This window comes from Citrus sinensis, chromosome 6 (genome assembly GCF_022201045.2).
Source record: "Citrus sinensis cultivar Valencia sweet orange chromosome 6, DVS_A1.0, whole genome shotgun sequence".
In the NCBI taxonomy this organism is placed as follows: Eukaryota; Viridiplantae; Streptophyta; class Magnoliopsida; order Sapindales; family Rutaceae; genus Citrus; species Citrus sinensis.
Window position 1 is genome coordinate 5,920,100 of NC_068561.1, and position 23,774 is coordinate 5,943,873.

Sequence of the window (23,774 nt, forward strand, 5' to 3'; positions counted from 1 at the left end):
AAAAGGGGGCCTCCCCCCCCTAATTTGATATCTGAATCCATTTTTGGGATCCATTTTCTGTAATTCCCTCTCCATCTTGTATTTTCTTCGTATTTTAATAAATTCCCATTTTGCCCCTAGTTCAACTATGAGTGGCTAATTTTCTTTCAAGCTTGGGTTGAAGGTGAAGTCTCAACATGTGTCATGGGCTTAATTTGGTAAATTTATTTTCTCTTCCCCTTTAAGTTTTGTGGATGTTTTGACTTCTCGTCGACAAATAATAATAGTCTTGTCTAGATACCGCCTTGGTTACACCGGCTCTCTAGTATAAGGTTATTATTATTTGGCACGATAAGCCCTTAGCACCATATTGATTAGAGCGTGGTTCATGAGGTGTGGATTCCCCCCTCATGATTTAATTGGCATTAATACGGATTATTTAGCCCATGATGCATGTTGATACGGATCCAGATACCCAAGTACGTCAATTTAATAGATTTTCTCTTCAATTTATTCTCTCCATTGCAATTCCAATTTTAGAATTTATTCTCGCCATTTTAATTTAAGTATTAGCATATTCCAAATCATTTCCACCATAAATCCAACTACCCATTTACAAAATTAATTCTATATATAATTAAAATCCACCTCCTCGTGGGATCGACACTCATCACCATTAGTCTATACTACAATAGATTCGTGCGCTTGCGAGTACATTAAAATTTGCACAACAGTTGGACCATTACCGACAGTAAGGGAATTAGTCCTTTCATGTGTACGCATCACATTTTGCTAGAGGAAGGGTCTAAACCAACAAGAGATGCACAACACCGCCTTAATCCACCAATGATGGAAGTCGTAAAAAAGGATATACTAAAACTCCTTGATGTGGGGGTTATCTATCCGATTTCTGATAGAAATGGGTGAGTCTTGTGCAGGTAATTCTAAAAAAGTCAGGCATTGCAATGGTCAAGAATGAAGAAAACGAGTTTATGCCAGCTAGAGTTCAAACTGGGTGGAGAGTTTGCATTGATTATCGTAAACTGCATGCAACCACTCGTAAGGATCATTTTCCTTTACCATTCATTGATTAAATACTTGAAAGGTTAAATGGTCACTCTCATTATTGTTTTCTTAATGGTTATTTAGATTATAATCGGATCGTTATCGCTCCGGAAGACCAAGAGAAAAAAACCTTCACATGCCCCTTTGGCACATTTGCTTACCGACGCATGCCATTTGGTCTCTGTAACGCTCCTGCCACCTTCCAAAGGTGTATGATGATTATTTTTTCTGATTATATGGAGGACATCATTGAGGTATTTATTGATAATTTTACAGTTTATGGTGATTTTTTCGATAGATGTTTAGATAATCTTACACTTGTGCTTAAACAATGCATTGACGCTAACCTTGTGCTTAATTGAGAAAAATGTCATTTTATGGTTAATCAAGGTATTGTGCTAGGCCATGTTATTACTGAAAGGGGGATTGAAGTTGATAAATCTAAGATAGATGTTATTCGATCCTTACCACCTCCTATTAATGTAAGGGATGTTCGTTCTTTTCTTGGTCATGTAAATTTTTATCGCAGGTTTATCAAAGACTTCTCCAAGATAACATTACCCCTCTGCAACTTACTTCAAAAGGATGCAACTTTTGACTTTAATGAAGAGTGCCAAAGAGCCTTTGAGAAGTTAAAAGAGGTTTTGACATCGGCTCTTATGATTCAACCACCGAACTGGGATTTACCATTTAAGATCATATGCGATGCCAGTGACTATGTTGTTGGAACCGCATTGGGCCAGTATGTGGGCAAGCTTCTCATGTCATCTACTATGCCTCTCGTACATTGAATGATGCACAACTTAATTACTCCACCATAGAGAAAGAACTTTTAGCAGTTGTCTTTGCCTTAGAGAAATTTTGTTTTTATTTAATTGGACCTAAGGTTATTGTTTGCTCTGACCATGTAGCTATTAGGCACTTACTCACCAAAAAGGATGCCAAACCACGCCTTATTCGATGGATACTTCTATTACAAGAATTTGACTTAGAAATTCTAGATAAGAGAGGTTCTGAGAATTTGGTAGCAGATCACTTGAGTTGACTTACCTATAACGAAGATGCACTTCCACTGCATGAGAACTTTCTAGATGAGCAGTTATTACAGGTAGGTACAATTACTCATTGGTATGCAGATATTGTAAATTACTTGGTTACCAGGATAATACCGGAAGAGCTAACCCGTGCACAATAAGCTAAGATCAAGAGTGATGCCAAGTACTATGTGTGGGATAAGCCATACTTGTAGAAGCATTGTTATGATCAAGTTATTAGAAGGTGCGTACTCAAAACTGAATTTACTTTTATTCTCACCTTTTGTCATACTCTAGCTTGTGGAGGACATTTTGGACCAAAGAGAACAGCCCTTAAAGTACTTGCGAGTGATTTTTATTGGCCATTACTATTTAAGAATGCATATTTGTTTTGCAAATCTTGTGATCGTTATTAGAGAACATGTAATTTGGGGCCTAGAAATCAAATGCCACATTCTCTCATTCTTATAGTTGAGATTTTTTATATTTGGGGCATTGATTTCAAGGAGCTATTTCCTTCATTGGTTGGTAATCTCTATATTGTTCTTGCGGTTGATTATGTTTCAAAATGGGTGGAAGCAAAAGCCACCCGAATTGACAATTCTAAGATTGTGGTAGATTTTATAAAGTGTAACATCTTTGCAAGGTTTGGAACACCAAAAGCAATTATCAGCGACAGAAGCACTCGCTTTTGTAACAGGTTAGTAGAAGCCCTCTTTAAAAAATACAACATCACTCACAAGGTGTCTACATCCTACCGTCCACAAACTAGTGGGCAAGCTGAGGTGTCTAATAGGGAAGTGAAATTAATCCTTGAAAAGACAGTTAATCCGAATAGAAAGGACTGGAGCCTAGAACTTGATGATGCACTTTGGGCATATAGGACCGCATACAAAACGCCTATTGGTATGTCACCCTACAGGTTGGTATATGGTAAGACTTATCATCTTCCAGTGGAACTTGAACATAAAGTATGGTGGGCGGTGAAACAATGTAACATGACACTTGTCATCTTCCAGCCAACACAAAAAGCTCCAATTGCAAGAATTAGAGGAAATTCGAAATGATGCCTATGAGAATTCACAAATCTATAAGGAAAAGACTAAGGCTTTTCATGATAAGCAGACCTTGAGAAAGAATTTTGAAGTCGGATAGAAAGTTTTGTTATTCCATTCTTGCCTTAAGTTGTTTCCAAGTAAGTTACGTTCTCAATGGGTTGGACTTTTTGTTGTTATTAATGTTTTTCCTCATGGTGCAGTTGAGATTAAAAGCTTAAGGACAGGTATAGATTTCAAGGTTAATGGTCATAGGTTGAAGTCTTACTATGAAACTTTCAGACACTCAATGTAGATGAGGCTCCACTTTATGAACCTGCGTACGTTGATGAGTGAAACTTGAGAACCATGTCAGGTTGAGGACAATAAACCAAGCGTTTATTGGAAGGCAACCCAATGGCTAGAGAAAAGAATTTGAGAGCACGCCATAACAGATTTGATCTTTCTCCCTCTCATTCTTATTTACTTTATCCACCTATATTGAATTTTGTTTGTTTTTGTCTGTGTGCCTTGTCTCATTTCCCTATGTTTAATTCTTTCTTTTATTAGCTTAGGCTTACATTGAGGACAATGTAAGAATTAAGTGTGGGGGGATGGATTTCGAACTTAGTTTTTGTTGCTTTGTCTTTTTCTTTTTCCCAAAAAAAAACAAAAAAAAACATTGTTTTGAATATTAGCCAATGATAAGAATTTGATTGACAATGACTATGGTTCTTAGAAATGGTTGAATATTACCTTAGTTTATACATGATTCTTGTGTTGATTTCCTCTTAATGGAGATTTTTTAAACCATGAGCACTAATATCAATTCTTTCATAGTTTTGGCTTAAAATTTGAGATTGATGCAACCTTAGTTGAGAATTTTAAATTGAGTAAATGACTATTTGTCCTGATTCTTATCTCCACAATACAGTGTAGTATACACGGGCACCATAGTAAAAAATAGCTACCTATAACCCTTAAAAGCGAAGCTATCCTTGAGTAATTTGGGCCTATATATCACCAGTATATAGATGATAATCTACCATGAGAAGAAGGCTACCTTAAAGGATAGAGTGAAAGCTCCTGAGTATAGACAAAAAAAAAAGAAAAAAAGAAAAAAAAAGAAAAAAAAGAAAAGAGAAAAATCAAAAGAAAATGAACACAAATGCCTGTGAGTGAAAAAAGAAATTGGAGATCAAGATAATCAAATTAGTTTGACCTACTCTTTTCTTTGTTCAAGGCAAAGACTATTGATATTGAGGATTTTAGGAATGGATTTTGATTGAATTGATTCACACACACACTATTAGAATAAAAAGAGAGATGAGATTGACTATTGAATTAAAGTTAGAACTTCAATAATATTTGAAATTTTCTTTGAGCTATATGACGTATGCAATCTTTGAGGCTAGTTTTATTTTAAATTCTTTTGTTCTTTTTCTGAAAAAAAAATGAAATGATGTTTATGGGTATCATCGTTGAAGCCCCACGAGACTATAATTCGTCCACTAGGGCCGCCTAGGGGTTTAAAGGCTTGTTGCATACGCTAAATACAATCGTGATTTCCTACGAAAGTGGACTAGTTTATATATATTTTTTATTTTGGTTCTAGGTTTACTTGAGGATGAGCAAAGGGCAAGTGTGGGGGAATTTGATAAGTGCATATTTTTCATATATTTTGCTATTAATTTCTCCATATCTTTCTTATTTTGGTCTTAAATATTTTAGCTATTTTAGTTAATTTTTAATTTAGTAAATTATATTTTATTGTGTTAATTTTTATCTTAGTTTTTTTTTGTTATTTTAGGTATATTATGGGATTAAAGAGAAATTAAATCGGAGTATTTAAGAAGAAATCTACTTGAAGGAATTAGAAAATGAAATAACTGAAGATTTTTGGAAGCCAATTAATTAATTGATACACATTCGGAAGCATATGAAATTTCATGGAGATTAATAAAGACTTTGGGAACAAGCATGCATCAAATGAAAACTTGTTTAATGTGCATGTTTTTATAAGTGCATGCAAGATTCACTTGACCAATTTAAAGAGATTGCAGGTATGTCTGGCCAAAGCTTAAGTTCACGTGCATGGGATTTAATTATGGAGAGCAAATTGAACAAAAAAGAAATTGTCAAAGTGGACGGCATGTGCATGGCAATTAAGGGAAGGAAATCAATTGCCTTTCAATTGGAAAGAAACTCCAATAAGGATTCGGCCAATCTTAAGCACTATAAAAGCCAACTTCTGGTTTTTGATTTGGGGACAATCGGCAACCAAGAGGGATTCAAAAGAGAGCAGCCGCAAGAAAAAGAAAAAGAAAGAAGAAGCCAAAAGGAATTGACGCAGAGTTAGCCTCTTGAATTAATCTCCATGACTGGTTTTATTAACTCTTTTATTCCCAATTCAATTATCTTAGGCTAGATTTTCTATTTAGTTGAGGGTGAATTCAAAACCCCAAACATGTCATATGATTACTGTTCAATTTCTATCATTCAATTTATTTAATTGAGATTGTTTATGTTCTTCTATAATTAATGTTTATGATTTTATTCTTGTTTTATTTGAGTGGCCAATTAGATAGGACTTGATTAAATTCTATTGCTAGATAAAAATTCTTGATTCGTAATTGTCTTGATATTTTAATCATTAGTAGTAGGTTAGAATCAGTGGTTTCAATTGGAGAACATAACCTAGGTTAAATAATATGTGCTTGTGTGTTTATTGCCTAGATCAACCTAATATCTTTCTCTACTTAAAACTTCAATTATCTTAAATTTAAAGAGCTTGCTTTAAATTATTAATGGTTAGATATTAGGTGAAGAGTTTATTTTGCCTAACGACACACTAAGGAAAGATTGAGAGTAACAGAGCTTATTGTTGTCTACGGTTGATAGTTTCAATAACAATTGGTGATAGAATTGATATATTATGTGCATGTTTGGTGGTGGCAAATAATCCTTTAACCAAGGTTTTCATCCTTATTATTTCTTTCTCCTTTAATTAGAGTTTTTATTAAATTATTATTGGTAGTTTTTAATTTCTTTATTTTTACTATTTATTTAAAAATTCATAAAACCCCATTTTTATTTATAATTGGCATTTTCTTTAGTTAAATTAATTTATATTATTATTACTACTATTATTTTATTTTAAATCATGCCTTAGAGTTGATAATAAATACAACTAGCAGAGTCTTCGTGGGATCGATCCTTACTCGCTCTGTACTAGTTATTTATATTAGTAGTAAGATTTTAAATTTGGTACACCCTAACGACACTATTAGACATATTCACAATTAGCAATTGCACAGTTCATTATAATAATGATTAAGCATGGCAATATATAATTATAGTTAAGGTAATAGTTCATACTTTTACAAATATGACCATCTTATTATAATTCCATTTCTCCTTACCCTCTTGTGCTATAAACATTGTCATAGAGCTGTATACAAAAATAAATTATAACAAAGTATTTGTAAACTATGTAAAAGTAATTTTATATTGATAATGGTAATCAAAGAAAATGAACATATACTTTAGTGAGCTCTTTTAAATCATTATCAGGACTTCCCCCATAAGAATCAAGATAATAAACTTCTTTTTTCAACACATCAAAGATGACTAGCACTCAATGATGACTATAATAAAAGAAAGAACATTAAGGTAGCAATTTCAATAAATTAAGGCAAGAAGGGAAATTAATATGAGTTGAAAAGTATTAAAAGAGCATACTGTGGATTATAAGGCATAAAGATGAATTGTCCCTTCTTTGCTTTTTTTAATCGATCTCAAACTCCATGTGCCCTAAGGTCAAATGATGCAGTAGGATTACATTCTTTGCCTAGTGAAACCAGACTCGAACGAACGAATCCAAATGGTTTGACACCTCTTTTCCCAGGGAGAATGGAAGCATACAACATCCTGATAAACAATAGACAAACAATGTTACAATCCATCAATTGGAACTCCCATAAAAAGTACACATAAAACTAGAATAATTATAAATCACTTACGCAATATAGACTTCGATTACATTTACTCCTATAGCATCCATTGACAGAACCGCACTGCAATCATGTCGCCCAATATGAGCTCTAATCTCTTCGATTTGGAAAACACTATCATTCATTAGATATGGAATCCATTCTTGGTCTGATATCTTAGCTTCACACATTGTGCCAAACAACTGCAGCAACAAAATCCCATTCCGTTGTACCCCTCTGCATGCCTTGTGTTCCTCCTTGCTGGTAGAGGCTTCACTGCAACTTTTTTGCCCTCATCCTTGGTCTGTTTTACAACTTCTGTATGTCTTATCTCTATTATATCATTATGTTGTTTTGCTGATTCAAAGTTCAAATGTTTTTTTGTGCCTTGATGTTTAAGAATGCTTTTTTTTCTTTGTAACAAATCATCAGGCATTTCCATTGGGATTTCAGTTGGGTTCAATATTGGACTCTTTCTTGGAATGACAGAGAGTCTTTTGGCAGGTGTATCCTTGTTTTTGTTTGCTATGTCTGTCTCTTTTTTACAGTTTTGTATTGGCAGGTTCCTTCATATTGTGTTTTTAGGTGTCCTTTGCTTTTTTTTTTTTTTCAAACGATCAGGTTGTTGCAAACATAATTGTTCAGTGTGATTGGCATAAATAAATCCTAAATACTCTAAATTTATCTTACAAAGTAGTGAACAATATCAAAGAAAATCCATAAACAACATATGTATAAATAGTAAACTTACAACAAACTAAATCTACAAACAACATGTAAGAACAGTTAAACTACAACAACCCTTATCCAGCAACAACAAGTATATACAGTTAAGTAGAAGAAATAAAATTGCAAAAAACTAAATAAAAAAATAGTAAGTAAAAATACTAAACAAATTGACCTTTGGTGTTTCAGTAGTTGCTTCAGCTTTAACAGAGTCTATGCCATCATCTCCAACAGTATTATTGTTTTCAACAGGTATGCGAGGGTAGCTGGAACTTGCTATATCTAAATGGTGAGGTGTTTTTCTCAGTTCATTTCTCATTTCTTTCAACCAACTGTTAATTGATTCCCTCTATAGACGGTCTTCTCTTTCCCTTTCTCTATCAGCAAGCCTCTAGAAAGTTTGAAAATACATAGACGGGGTTACAAACTTGCCCACTCCTTGCAAATGACCACATCTTAGAGTTTTTCCCAAAGATTGTGCGAGAATATCATTTTTTTCAGATGACCGCATCTTCCTTTTCTTAGCTTCCATCTCCAATTTATCCTACCATATAAACGAATTGAGTAAGCTAATGTTATCAAAGTATAAGTAATCACAACTAGAATTACAGTAGTAAGCAAAAAAAAATTTTACGATTTTTTTAATAACTAGTTCAACATCGGGTGGTATCCTCTGTTTTTCATTTACCAAGCTCTTTTCCAAAGAATACTCCTGTCCACTTTTTCTTCAGTAAGGCATGTTTCTGACCACTGTCAAATGTGAATCACAAAATAAAATGTTAGTAACAATCATTATTTACATTAACCAAACAATTTTAATAAACAACAGTAAAATGTAAGCAACTAACTCACTGTACATACCACTTCTTGCATTAACCTAATGTAAACGTTTCTACTTAGGCAATGATTAAACTTGTTTTGTGCCCCCCTAAGTTTATTGACATCACTAAATTTCTACTTAAAACAACCAAACAAACAGTGGATAAACACATAAGGAAAAATGTCATAAACATTGATATATTATCAATACTTGAATTAGACACACTCACTTGAAATTTTTCAGATAGTCTTTCCTTCACAAACTTAACCCAACTTTCCTTATAAATAGTGTTGTACCGTGCTGGTGGCTTGAAAAGCCTTTTACGGTCATTAACAAATGGTAAAACATAGTTCCTCATTAGAGTGTACTTAAAGTTCTGAAATGCAACTCTAATGGCTTGTAGTACCTGCTTCCTACTTTGAGGATGAACAACGAATTACACCTTCAAGTTTCAAAATGAAAATGTGAGAATGAGGAATATTTACAATCATGAAATAAAGTTTATTTCAAATTTCAAATTTTTCCAGCAACAATAAAACTAAACATATCCTCTTAATTTTTTATTTTATACCTCAACAGACTCTTATAGATGCTCCTTTGTATCATCTGGAACCCTACGCCAATCGTTGTATATGATTGGAATTGACGTGCGAGCCAAAACACTAATATACGTAGCCAGCTCAATGGTTTTTTCACCAACTGGAACACCAAGGCTGTTGTATTTGACCACAAACTTTCCACTTCTTTTTCTCTTCTTGTTTTGTTCTGACCCAACAGTGCCACCTCTGCTTTGCTTACTTCTCTTAGGTTCATCCTCATTACCATCTCCAAACTCATCAAGATCAGGGACATGATCGGCCAGGGGCATTCCAGGATCATATCCTTAGCGGATAAGTGCCTCATGATACTCTGATTTCTCACCACAAATCCATCATTTTGTTCATCTAAAAACTCATCGAAATGGGCATCAGATTGCTCGAGTGAAGAAATCTCAAACTACGAGTAGGACATTCAAAAAGACCTCCATACTCTTTTCTGTAGAATATGCAATCATTTAGGTAAGCATGAATTTTAACATATTCTAAGCCCAAAGCTGACATTGTCTTTTTGGCCTCATACATAAAGGTTGAAATTTTGTTATTTTGAAGGAAACCATCTGCTAAAATACTCAACAATGCAGAAAAGCTACTGTCAGACCACCCAAATCTACCATTCACATTGAACAATTTCACTAAAAAAACTAACTTAGTAAATTTTGTGCATCCTAGGTATAAGGGTTTCTCAGCTTGTTATAGCAACTCTTTAAATGTCTTAGGGTCCCCACAACAACCCTTATAAGCATCATTAACCATTTCTAACTCATTACCATTGTTAAACTCTATATTTTGTCACTGAAAATGGTTTTCTCTTCGAGGAAAATGACTCTTACGAATCTCTTCCCCGTGCCAAAACCAATTGTCATATTTCACATCAAAACCATGCATATATAAATTATCTTTTACAGTTGTAGGTGTTTTAAATGATAAATTTCCACAATCAAGGCATGGACACCTAATGACACTACTGTCTCTAGCATTTTTTATAGCAAAATTTATAAATTTCTCGACACTCTCTTCATATTCTGTCGACAGTCGATTACATTGAATCCAAGATTTATCCATTTCTGGTTTAACAATTAATGTTCCTGGCATATATATAAAGCAAAGAAAGAACGTACATACTTAGAATATTTGTCTAATGTTACAGCACCATGTGAAATAAACAAAGTTAAACCTACATGAGGCCATTCAAATTAAACACGATTTGGCCCATATAGTTTTCTTTTTTATATTAAAGAAACAACAAACTTTACAGAAAAGTATAGTCATGGTCCATAAACAAATTTAAAAATTACAAATATAGCAACCAAGAAAGTTGATAAACCGAAACTCATACTTTTCAAAAGTCCACTCTCCTATTATAATATAAATATAATAAATAAGAAAGCCCCACAACAAACACATTACATAGTATCATAATTATAAATTTAAAGATATGTAAATTTTAAGAAAGTGTATAACAACTTCAAAAAGTCAAATAATAGAGGATAAGAAATGGAATTTACCAGATTAAACACAACAATTTGCTGCTATATCTAATTCTAGGTACAAATCCAGTAAAAATATTTATTACTGAAATATATTTTGAATGATCAGTTGATAGAATTCCAAAACTTGGATTCAAGAGGGCTAAAAAAGTACCAAGAAATTACATTAATCATATGAGTAAGCCTAGGAAGAAATAATAAACTACAACTTCAACTAATATACATCAGTAGAACAAAAATAAAAGCAAACACAAAGAAAAGCTTCAAGTACCTTAATACAATGCCTTCAACAAATCAAGAACACTGAACTGTCACATTTATGTAGCAATCGCAATTATTTATATTTGACAAGAAAATGTTACAACTGAAGACAACAACAGTAACAACAACAGCACCAGCAAATGCAAAATAACCGCAACACCATATGCATAGGTAGATGGCAACGAGAGGTGAGAATCTCTCAATTTTACATAACATAATCATTTACTAAGAATCTCTCCTTAGGTTTTGTTATATACAATTTAGGCCAATATTTAAAGAATCGATTATCAGAACATAAAGATATATAAGTTGCAGATTATCTCTAAAATTCATACACTAACACTCATTTAACTTAACGAAGCTTCAATATCAGAATTAGCTAGAAAAAAAAATCCACACATAGACATGAATATAAATCAGAATTACCGAGAATAAAAAAAATTAACAACATTATGCAATGCACGATTACAACTCAAAACAGAATTCAAAATACTTTTAAAGACTATCTTCGTGGGAAATTGTTTAGTAAATTGATTACCGAAATATATGCAATTCATGCAAATACATTTCAATTTTTTAGAAATTATTTACTACTTTACATAAAGTAGAATGAATAGTCAAAATTAAATACATGCAAATGCAGCAATGACTCACCAGTGAGTGTAAAGCTTCAATTTACCGTCAAGGCTAGGGTTTTAACTTCCGCATCAACGATTTGAGTCTTTTTTCACGATAAGCGATTGGGTTTATTTCAGTCAATAAAGGTACCATGACTGTTGTTCTCATTCCAATTTGGGTTTCGATTGGCACTGACTTCATCCCAACAAAGAGAGACAATATTCAGTGACAACCGCAGCTAAGAGAGACGATTGAGTGAAACAACCAGAACAATTTTGAAATGATGGGTGTTTGGGTGTCGTTAGTTTGCTATAGCGGCCTTTGAGGGTTTGCTGCAAGTGTGCTAATCGATTTTGAGATTCCACAATGACGCTTGAAAATTTTCTAAACACTTAGAAAAAATTTTGCCTCTTTATTCACAAAAATGTTTCCCCCCATTACAAAACACAACGTTTTATTATTATTATTATTATTGGTTATTTACGTTTCTGGTTTTTCTCAAACACTTGCAAAACACAATGTTTTTTAATTTAAATTTGTTACTTTAACGGAAACGACATCGTTTCACTTCTTTTTTTAGTAATAAAATATTTTTAAAAATTAACTCAAACCCGCGCAATTAAAGTCAACATAGAAAATCAGTCTTTCATTCTTGATAGCTAAATAATTTATCACTAGTCTATCATAGTTTTTTTTATATATGATATTTATATCACTAATATATCATAATCTATTGATAAATGATATTTCTATCACAATTATCTCATATGTGTATGACAGAAAATAAATATATCACGATTCTATTGTTGCAGGCCTTCAGACCAAAAACCGTCACACAAAGGACTGTCATAGTAGGCACTTTTTCTTGTAGTGAAAGCCAAACACCCTTTAGGGTACTAATCACTAGCTACCAATTATGAAAGTTCATTGAACAAATCTGGTACTCTTAGCATCTTCATTGCTAAATCTATAAAAGTGTACAAGTATTATCTTGAAAAAAATTTCACTCACTGGAAAAAGTAAAAAATCTATTGGCTTCCATATCTTGCCTTTGTTTAACTACGACGAGTTAAAAAACATCAACACTACCAGAAAGATGAGTGAAGGACACTAAAGAGGATGATGGTGACAACAACTTTTATATCACCGCTATTTAAATATGGAGATAAATAACAGCCAACAATTCATAACACTTTTTCTAGCAAACTAAATTTGAGTTCAATGGACTCCGATGGGTGATGGTCGGTGCCAGTAGACTATGAATTTTAGTTGTTGGTTGTCAGATTTTAATTTTCTTAATAATAACTAAAATTCTTAATTCATTTAAGAATAAAATAATAATATAAAGTAATCAAATGTATTACAGTCCATGTTATACAAGCATAGTGATGCACTAATTTGAATACCCTCTTAATATAATACAATACATTTCAGTTCATTATATTATAGTCACATTATAATGCAATACAAAGCACAAGCGCACCTATAGGACATGTTTGGCTCATCTGCTCCACTACTAGTGCACTTGTACTTTGCCACCGAATCATCAATCAACCGGTTAATATTTGGGTTTGATTTTTTAAATTGTTCCACAATCAATTTTTTTCTTTCTGGATTTGATTCTTTTTGTCATTGTTGTGGGTAATTATTAATTTTCTCTGGATTCTGGAGTTGGTATCATAAGTTCTTGTTATATTTAATTTAAAATTATATCAATTATTTTTTATCAATATATGCACTCATTTTGTAACTTGAATTGTTGACTCTTATACTATCGCATGACTTTGGATCCTTTCAAAAATACTACTTTGTAGCATTTTTCTTTTGTTTCCCATGGTTGATCAAAGTATTAATCATCAGTTCTTGGTGCTTGGGAAGGTTAAGACCTCATTATGCAAAGATGAAGAAAATATTTGCAAGATTATTTAATTACATAATAATCACATAATGCTCATGGTCATGCATCCCAACTCATTCAATTAAACTTAGTTTAATCTTTAATTTCTATATATATTGATTCAGGATTTACCAAGTAAAAAAATGAAAAACAATTTTCATATTTGTAACTCCACAATTCAGCATAAGTGGGAGAAACTTTAAGTTTTTAATATGATCATTGTGTTATAGACCAAAATAGAACTATGAAGAGTGTTGAAGTGATTTCCTAGAGTCTTATATAGTAGTCCAGGTGAAGCTTCTCTTCTTGAATGTTATGCAATCCGAAGAATTTAACTTAGGATTGAAATACAAGTTTTGCAACCTAAGAGGGGGGTGAATTGGATTTTTAAAACTTATCCTAATCAAATCACACCACAATCCAATCTAATGCCTTAATAAATTCGAAAACAATAAATTCAATAAAAGCACAATAATAAATGAGTAGGGGAAGAGAAAACAAACTCAAAGATTTTTACGTTGTTCGGCTATCCCCCGCCTACGTCCACACCTCCAAGCAACCCAAGCTTGAGGATTTCACTATCTAAACTTTCCAAGGCTTCAAAAGCTTACAATTGACTTTCAAGTTGTCAATGAACCTTTACAATAAAGAGATTATCTCCCAATCTCTTTACTCAAGTGTCTCACACACTTATACACTCACAAATTTGATGAGAAATTGAAAATTACAACAAAAACTCTCTCAAAGAGTAGATATACAAATTAAAGAACAAAGATGATTCAATAAATAATGATCTACAAAATTGAAGCTCAATCTATGTTGTGTGCACTTGTTTATGCTTGCAAAGATTACTAAAAATGAATTGAATTTGAGTTTATATAGTTTGAGCTCAAAAACTAGCCATTATGCACATTTTGGTGATAACTGGCTTACCGTTTATGGAATCCGGTTAGCCGCTTTTATGTTACCGTTACAGAATATATTTGAATTTTGAAGATCCGGTATGCCGCTTTTGAAATCCGGATAGCCATTTATGTTCCAAAAGCTTATTGCCTGAATCCGGTCTACCAATTGTCAAATTCGATTAGCCGGATGTTACAGTTACTGCTATAGTGAACTATTTTTTTAAAATTATAGTTTGACCCTAAAACTTTGTATAACTGTATTATGGCCCAAAATGTTATGAATCTTTTCAGATAAGTCTAATTTTGGAATTTCTAAGTAATATTTGTTAATCCCAAAACTTTTTGAAATTATGATATCGCCCAAACTATGTGAAATTATAGAAAGGCCTAAAATATTTAAATATTTTCAAATATGTCCAAATCTAAAATTGAAAATAATATTTATTAAAATCAAAGATTGTAAAATTCTTTCATTTTAGTCCACAACTTGAAAACAACTTAACTCCATAAAATCCTTTTCTTATTATAAAAGCACAATACATAAATTTTTGTTAAACCAAAACATGTGGTTTATTATCATCAAAATCAACATTTATAGCCTTATAGGCTAACAGTCTCCCCCTTTTTGATGATGACAACGCACATTATAAAAATTTGATTTAGTTATGAAAAGCTCCCCTTTAATCAATGCAAGATTAAAAATTAATTTGAAAATGATTTAAAAGACTCCCCGTGCATAAATACATATAAATATTTTTCATAACAATCATATGTACCATATCTCCCCCTTCATCATCAAAAAGAGTAAAAACTCCCTCAAAATATATGGTCTATATCAATTTGTAAGCTCTCCCTTAATATTTCAAAACCATGCACAAATACTTCAAGATCAAATTACGTATTAAATGAGTCTGTATTAAAAAAAAAATGATCTCTCCCCCTTCATCATCAAAATTACTAGAAACTCATGCTAAGACTGATAATATGTTAATGGTTAATCAAGAAACATATAATAACCAAACATCCAATTAACCATAAAAAGATCATAAACCATCATTTCATCAATTACTAAATCAACAACTCATAACATAAAATCATCATATAAAAACCATGTAATCAAATCATCATCATATCTCAAAATCATCACCATCATCACATATCAACCATAAAAAAAATGCTCAAAAAGCATATTTTTCTCCTCCTTTTGACAACATTGAAATGCTATATTACGTTGTCTCTTCCTTTGGACAATAAAAATGTTCAAAATGCATATTATCCAAAATCATATTGTATGCTCCCCCTAAATATATGGCCAATTGAAAATTTTAACCAAAATGATTTTATCCAAAAAAAAAAATATCATATTTATCTCCTTCTTTATCATTAAAAAAAGATAGATAGAAGCAATTGAAACAAGATCATCAAAAAAAATTTGATGAAGATATTACCCAAAATACATTTCAGCAGAGTTTCCCCTTAAAAATGAACAAATCCTCAAATACACAACATGGTTAAAAACACTTCCATATAAACTTAAACAATTATAACAAACCAACAACTCCATCAATTCATCAAGCAACACACATATAATCATTAATCATCAAAATCATCAAGAAATCAATTTTAATATTATTAATAACATGATTAGAGATATTAATAAATTTCATCATCCCAAGTTCATGCCAAATTACTAAGATTGACAAAATATGGAGGAATGACCGACATTGACATGAAATTGTCGAGAAATCGTTTCCGAAGCAGGGAACGTGGAAAATGAGACAATGTAAACTCCGAATAATCGCCATAATCTTCCTTGCACTTCTTGGCCGTTTGTTTCCCCTTGGACTAGTCACCACCCACCATTATTGAAATAAAAGCAAGCTTGAATATGCAATTTCGGGTTTTTAAAAATTCGAGTGAAATGGATGTATTTGAGCCAAAAAAAACCAATCCTAGAGATGAATGAAGCTAATAGATGATGTAGATTAGATCAAAAATGGGCTAAAGGAAGCTTGAAAATGAAGAGAGAGAAACGAGTATAGTTAGGTTTTTGATTTTGGGTTTTATGTGGAGAGTTGATGAAATGTTGTTTTGAGAGTGAAAATTGAAGGAGTAATGGATGAATAATGATTTGAATGATTGATTTTAATAAGAAAATGAGTGGAAGATGAAGAAATTTGAGAGAAAAATGGAGAAGCACTATTCACACGTGAGAGATGATTATAAAATAATGAAGAACAAGTGAAGAAATAATGATTGGGAAGTGTTTAATGATAGTGAAATGCATGGGTATTAGTTTGAATCATTGATTTTGGCATAAAAATGGGTGAGAAATGAAGATAAATTGAATGAAAATAGAGGAGAGCAGCTCACGACTTTGGAAAGAGAAAGAATATGTGAAAAATGAAGAAGAAAATATGAATAGCTTATAAACATACGAATCCGGCTATCCGAATGTGCCTAACTGGTTATCCGGTTGCATTCCAGTAAGTGTGCAACTTGAATATGGATTTCCAAATCTACATAACCAGTTATTTGGTTGAATCCAATGAAGAGCAAATGTGAATCTGGTTATCCGGATTCCATAACCGGAAGACTGGTTCGTTCTAGCAAATACCAAAACCAAATCAGGGTTTCTGAATTTCATAACTAGATGCCCGGTTCTATCCAACAAGCATCAAATTGAATCCGATTTTCCAAATTTCATAACCAGTTGACTAGTTGAGTAGATGTAATATACCGGTTAAGCTTTGGAAAACAGTTTTGAAATTTGGTTAACTCTTAGACTTGTATTATTCACACCAATTTATTTTTTACTTAAAAATTTGATCAATTTTAAACCATTTTGAGATTCAAAACTTTTCAATAAGCTATTTAATACATGAAACATAAATGCATACAAGAACAAACATATAACTCATCTATCATGCATATACATCATACAATCATGAAATATGTAAGCATTTAAAGATTGAGAATTCAAGCATATCACTCATTTATCATGCTTAGGCATTTCATAATCATTAAAATCAAACAAATCCATCATGATAAGTTGACAAGCTATCATCATATATATATACATATAACCACGCATCATGATTACACACAATAATATGGCAAGAATTGTTACCAAAGCAATTAAATTATCTTGCTCATCATTTACTCTTAGATAATGATCGAATGATTATTTTCACAAGCTTTCATCAAGAAACTCTCCATCATTTCAAGTTGTGCTTCTTGGTACCCAAATATTCTTGGGTCCTTGAGTGTTAGCAATGGTTCCTTTTGGAACCCAAACACATTTTACTCCATAATATACTTTTCTTTTAACAGGACAACCAAGCTTCATGTGACCGTTTTGATTGCAATAATGACATACAACTTTATTGTTAATAGATGTACTCTTTACAAAGTAGTTCATATAATACTTTGGTTTCAAGTTTGGCTTATAGCCAAGTCCTCCTTTATCAAACATACGTTTTTGTGAATTAATAAAGTTATCCAACATCTTTTGTCCATTTGTAAATTTTAAGATAATCTCATTTAATTCATTGCTCTTCTTTTTAAGCGCTTCATTTTCTTTCATTAATTCATCAACATGTGATTTCTTATGCTCATATAAAGTACTTTGTTTACATGTGAATGATGCAATCCTATCACGTAACATTTCATTATCTAGTTCTAATTCTTTGATCTTTTCATTTAATGAAACATTGCATTTTTGCAAGGTATCATTTTTATTTTTCAAGTTATCTACGTGTGATTCTAGATACTTGTGTGTAGTGCTAGATTTCTCATTTGATAATGCAACTCTATCATGCAATGTTTTATTCTCTAATTTTAGGCTTGTAATTTTTGTACTTAGAGATTCATTTTCATTTTTGAGCTCTACCATTTTCTTTTTAAGACATGCATTCTTTTTTACCAATTTTCATCCACTCATCATGCAATTCTTTAAAAGTATCATGTAATTCATCATAAGTAGGAAGATCATTTACCTCATTAAGTTCTTCATCTGATTTATATCTAATTGTCATGATAGCTAGATTTGTCATTTCTTAATGCTCTTCATCATCACTTGTTTCCTCATCGATATCATCCCATGGGACTACCATTACTTTCTTCTTGAGCTTGTTAAGAAGAGGGCATTCCGATCTTATATGGTCAGGCTTCTTACACTCATAACATTTTATTACTTCCTTATTCTCCTTTCGGTTTTTGAGATCTCTAAATTTTCTTCGCTCACTTTCTTAAAACATTTTCTGAACTTCCTAGCCAGCATATCCATCTCCTCTTCATCCAACTCGCTTTCCCCATCACTCACGTGTTTTGAGGCTTTGAGAGCAATATTTTTCTTCTTCTCCTCATTGCCTCTTTCGGCTGCCAAGTCTTGCTCATAAGAAATAAGAGAACAAATTAAATCATCAATAAGTAAGATATTTAAATCTTTGGCTTCCTCAATGGCAGTCCTTTTTTGTCTCCATTCCTTAGGTAGCGACTTAATAATTTTCTTAACTTTCTCGCTATTTGAAAATTCTTTCATAGGGCTCCTAGAGTGTTCACTATGTCCGTAAATCTAGTATACATAGAATACACACTCTCATTTTGTTCCATTTGGAACAATTCATATTGTCGAGTGTACCTACTAATTTTAGACTCTTTCACTTGATTCGTGCCTTCATAAACAACTTCAAGTTTGTGCCAAATTTCATTAGCACTCTCACAACTAAATATTCTATGAAACTCTTTCTTATCTAATGTGCAAAACAATGCATTCATAGCTTTAGAATTTAGAGTAGCTTTTCTCTTTTCCAATTCATTCCATTCCCGTGAAGGTTTTGAAATATCTTCCCCGACTTCATTTTTAGTCAAAGGCATAAATGGACCATCACAAACTACTTTCCAACTTTCATAATCTAGTGCTTGTAAATAAATTCTCACCCTAGTTTTCCAATACAGCCAACCATTTTCATCAAAGAATGATAGTCTAATTGTGGATTGTCCTTCCCTAAGGGAGCATACGCTTACGAGCGAGGCTGCCCAAGCTTGCGCGACAAGGCAGTGCAAGCGAGGATACCCATACTCGTGTAGTAAGGCAGGGAACGCTCGCGTGCCAAGGGAGCATATGCTCACGCGCGAGGCTGCCCACGCTCACGTGCCAAGGCGAGCACGCTCGCACGCGAGGCTGCCCATGCTCAAGTGGGGCATGCAGTGCACACTCGCGAGCATTGCAGCGCGCTCGACGAGGGGCATCTGGGCCACGCTCGCAAGGCGAGGAAGTGCCCGCTCGTGCGTGAGGCTGCCCATTTCCGAGCAAGACATGCTTTACCCACTCGCGAGGAAGGCAGCGCGAGCTCATGCGGTAGGCATAACATGGTTACGTGAGGGATGCAGCCTAGCCTCGCGTGTCAGCAACACACGCACGCGGCATGCAGCAGGCACTCGCTCGGCAAACTGTCCACGCTCGAGAGGCATGTAGCGCGCGGTCGCAAGCAAGGCAAATTGCCCTCGCTCGAGCGAGGCAAGCAGCGCCTAATCACGGGCAAGGCAGCGCGTGCTCGCCACCAAGGCATGCAGCCCACGCTCACGCGAGGAAGTTGGCCCAGGCTTGTTTGTTGGATTATTATCAGTATGAACCCTCAATATTTTAATCACATCTTTTGACAATGCATTTTTTATAAAGTGTCATTTTATATTAGTATGCTTGGTTCTATCATGATGAGCTGGATTTCTATTCAAGTATATTGCACTTGAGTTATTATAGTGAACTTTAACAATTGCCTGAGCTATCGTCAACTCTTCAATCATCCCTTTGAGCCAAAAAGCTTTTTTAATTGCCTTTGGAGCTGCTATATATTCAGCTTCTGTTGTTGACAAAACAACTACATATTGAAGACTTGCTTTCTAGTTGATAATGTAGCCATTCAGCATAAACATATATCATGTTAAAGATTTTCTTTTTTTATGGTCCCCAGCAAAGTTTGAGTCCATATAACCCTACAAACCACCTCTTACCTCATCTAATCTCTATATAACAATCTATATTTCTGAGTATCATTAAGAGACCTCAATATCCACTTAAATGCTTGCCAATGCTCATTTCCAGGTGTTGTCATAAATCTGCATACAATGATTAAAGCATGAGAAATATCAAGTCTTGTTAGGACCATTGCATACATCAAACACCCTACAACATTGGCATAAGGATTTTTTGCCATATCAGACCTCTCTTCATCTGTTTTAGTACACTCCAGATTTGAGAACTTGAAATGAGATGTCATGGTGTCAAGACAATCTTGTACTCCTAGCTTTCTTGTCAATCTCAGCAGTTTGTTCTAGAGTTTTTTTATAAGGATGCCTATTTTCTTTCTTTATTGGTTGTTGGTTCTATAGCATCACCCAGTCCCTGTGTAATCAATAATGCTTCCATTTTGAATTTCCATGTATTAAAATTGTATAGCATCATTCTTCCCATTAAAATTGTCAAGATTAACTTTAGGAGTGGCCATACTTGTATCTAATCAAGAAACCCTACTCTGATACCAATTGAAGAGATTGCAAAGTTATACAAACAAAAATTTATTAATTGCTCCCAAGATCACTAATTTAGATTTACTAGATGCAATAAGATGATCTGATTTGCTAATAATGAATTAACTAATGATCAAAAAGATGAATTAATTAGAAACAATCAACAAAAAACACAAAACCACAAGAAAAAACACAAGAACAACAAGTAACATGGTTCAATTAATTTGCATTGACTTACATCCACGGGAGGAATAAATCAATTAGCTTATTGATTGAATCAAGAATTTCTTACACGGTAAATAAAGAGCATTTTCGAGGAACAAGAACACCTTTTTTACTCAAGCTTTCTCTCTCTCGAAACCTCTAGATCACTCTGTTGTTACACTAGAATCAGCTGCATTTCCAGCTTTATAATAAACCCAGATATTTCCCTAGGATCGCACCTGATTAGCAAATGTTTTTAACAGTTTTAATAACCTTCACATGTCATTAAAGGATCATGTGCAACGCCTTTGCTTCTTTAAGCTCAAAACAGCAAAATCTCAAGTTGTTTCAACAAGTAATATTAAGATATCATGAAACACATATTAGGATGTCGTTTTGCTTAGACATCAGTCACTAAAACACATTACTTTCCTATTGTTTCATCAATCTTTTGATTTGATTCACTCTGGTTCAACATATCCCCATCCGAACACTTATGCTATGGTTTTGGGTAGGTTTTTCAGTAAATACAGTGGCAAAAAGGAGAGTTTGATGGATGGGATATAGTCATGGCATTATCTAATTCAAATGGGTGGTTGTTGATCAGCAAAATGACAATGAAAAAGTACTTTGGCAGTTATAGACAATAACGAGTGCAATACAATGCAGTGGTTCGAGTTTCTTTTTTTCTAATTTAATTTTTTTAATAAAGCTAAATGGGTTTAGGGGAAAGAAATAAGAGGGTAGCATCGGGGACAACTAAGAACTAGGCTTTCAACTTTGATACTAAACCAACGCAACTAATTTAATTTTCTATAGAACACTAAAATAAAAAGAATGGTCTAAATTCACTTTAATTTGAAAGAATACCGTGAACATATGGGGTTAAGACTTATTGATTTGCAGAATGCCAAGAATTAACTAAACTCTAAAACTCACATCGAGCTTGGAAAACTAAAAATACTATTAAACTCAAATATGCCTTTAAAAGCTACAAGAGAGGGCTATTTATATTAGTAGTAATTATTTTATACCATGAAGAAAAAGGAAAATAAATTCCTAGACTATTAAGAAAAGAACAATAAATTTTTAAACAATAAGAAAACTAATTTAAGTAAGATAAGAATTCCTAATGCACATTGTGTTTAATTTGTACCTCCCAACAGTTTTTCGATTATAAAACCTGATTATAAAATTAAATTAGAAAACCAAGGGCCAATCCAATTGATTCACAATGTGAAAGGTATTCAACAAAAAATTCAAGTGATTCCTCAGCAAATATAACACATTATAATGCAATCTTTAGGACAGTTTTGATTGTGCACATAACCCTTAATAGGTTCATTTCTCTTTCAAATGGATACATCCATTGAAGGTAAATCAGCCACATAACCTAGCTTCTTTAACTAGATGGACTATCATATGAAGCATTATATCAAAAGAGGTAGGTAGGAAACATTATTCTAAATTATATAGGGCAATATCAATTTCCTTTTACAATTGGTTAAAAGAATCATGTTTTATTACCTTACAACACAATCAATTAAAAAAGAAGGCAACCTAATTATGAAAAATTTGATATTTTTTGGCAAACAGTTCAAAGTACTAATGGTAGTAGTTCTTACATCAAATGATGACAGTCATGAGACTTAAGTTCTTAAAGACGGCGGTCATCTGTTCAAATAAAATTTCTAAAGTTAGAACAATAATGATAAGGAACTTCGACAACTTGCAAGGTTTCACAATACATTTTTTTAATACTTACTCAAAGTGTATGGGGTAGGGGTAGGACTTGATGTGTTCATTGGGAACTAGTGCCAAAGATGCTTTGTTCATGTTGTCTCATTTTTTATCTTCCTCGATTAATGAAGTAATGTTTCATAGATGCTTTCATGCATTTTTTTTAATGTGCATCACATCTAGTTAATTATGAGCTAACAAGTGTTTTAAATATTCTAAATTAAAAAAAAAATTATACAACCATCGAGCCTATGCCTAACTCTCTCATCTTCACCTTTACCCTCACCATATTTTTGCCTTTTTTGGAATTTTTCCCCCTCTAAACTTGATGCAAATTTCAGTTACCAAGTTTAAAATTTCCTCATTAGATAAAGGTTTAGGAGGGCTTTTAAGAAACCAGCGATGGCCCAAAATAATACATTTTTCGACTATATGGCAGCCAACATGCACATATATTTATCTCATACAATGGAAAAGCATAATATCATGTCACTGTACACCTAAACAAGTTCATTTATGATAGGAACTCACTAATTGTCCACATCAACACAGTCCACAAATTAAAAGTTTCTTTACGATATGCATCAAACACATCAATACCTACCTCTCATAAGGTTTTCAAGTTCTCAATTAAAGCTCTAGGTTTATGTCTACATCATTTACAGGCTATTTAGGGCCAGAGATTAGTAGAGACAACATCATAAACTTCCTCTTCATGCACAATCATAGAGGAAGATTATATGTTATCAATGTAACAGGCTAGCAACTATAATTAGTGTTGGATGTGCTATGTGGGTTAATCCCATCAGTTGATAGAGCTAATTGAAGATTTCTTGAGTCTTAGGCAAAGTCCGGCAATTTATTGTCAATTAATTGTCAAGC

At 33.1% G+C, this 23,774-nt stretch overlaps 1 pseudogene; it reads left to right on the plus strand.

Annotated features, from left to right (window-relative positions):
• LOC112495897 (uncharacterized) overlaps positions 1 to 3,428 on the plus strand; it is a 60,573-nt pseudogene extending 57,145 nt beyond the window's left edge.
• The last annotated feature ends 20,346 nt before the right edge of the window (positions 3,429 to 23,774 follow it).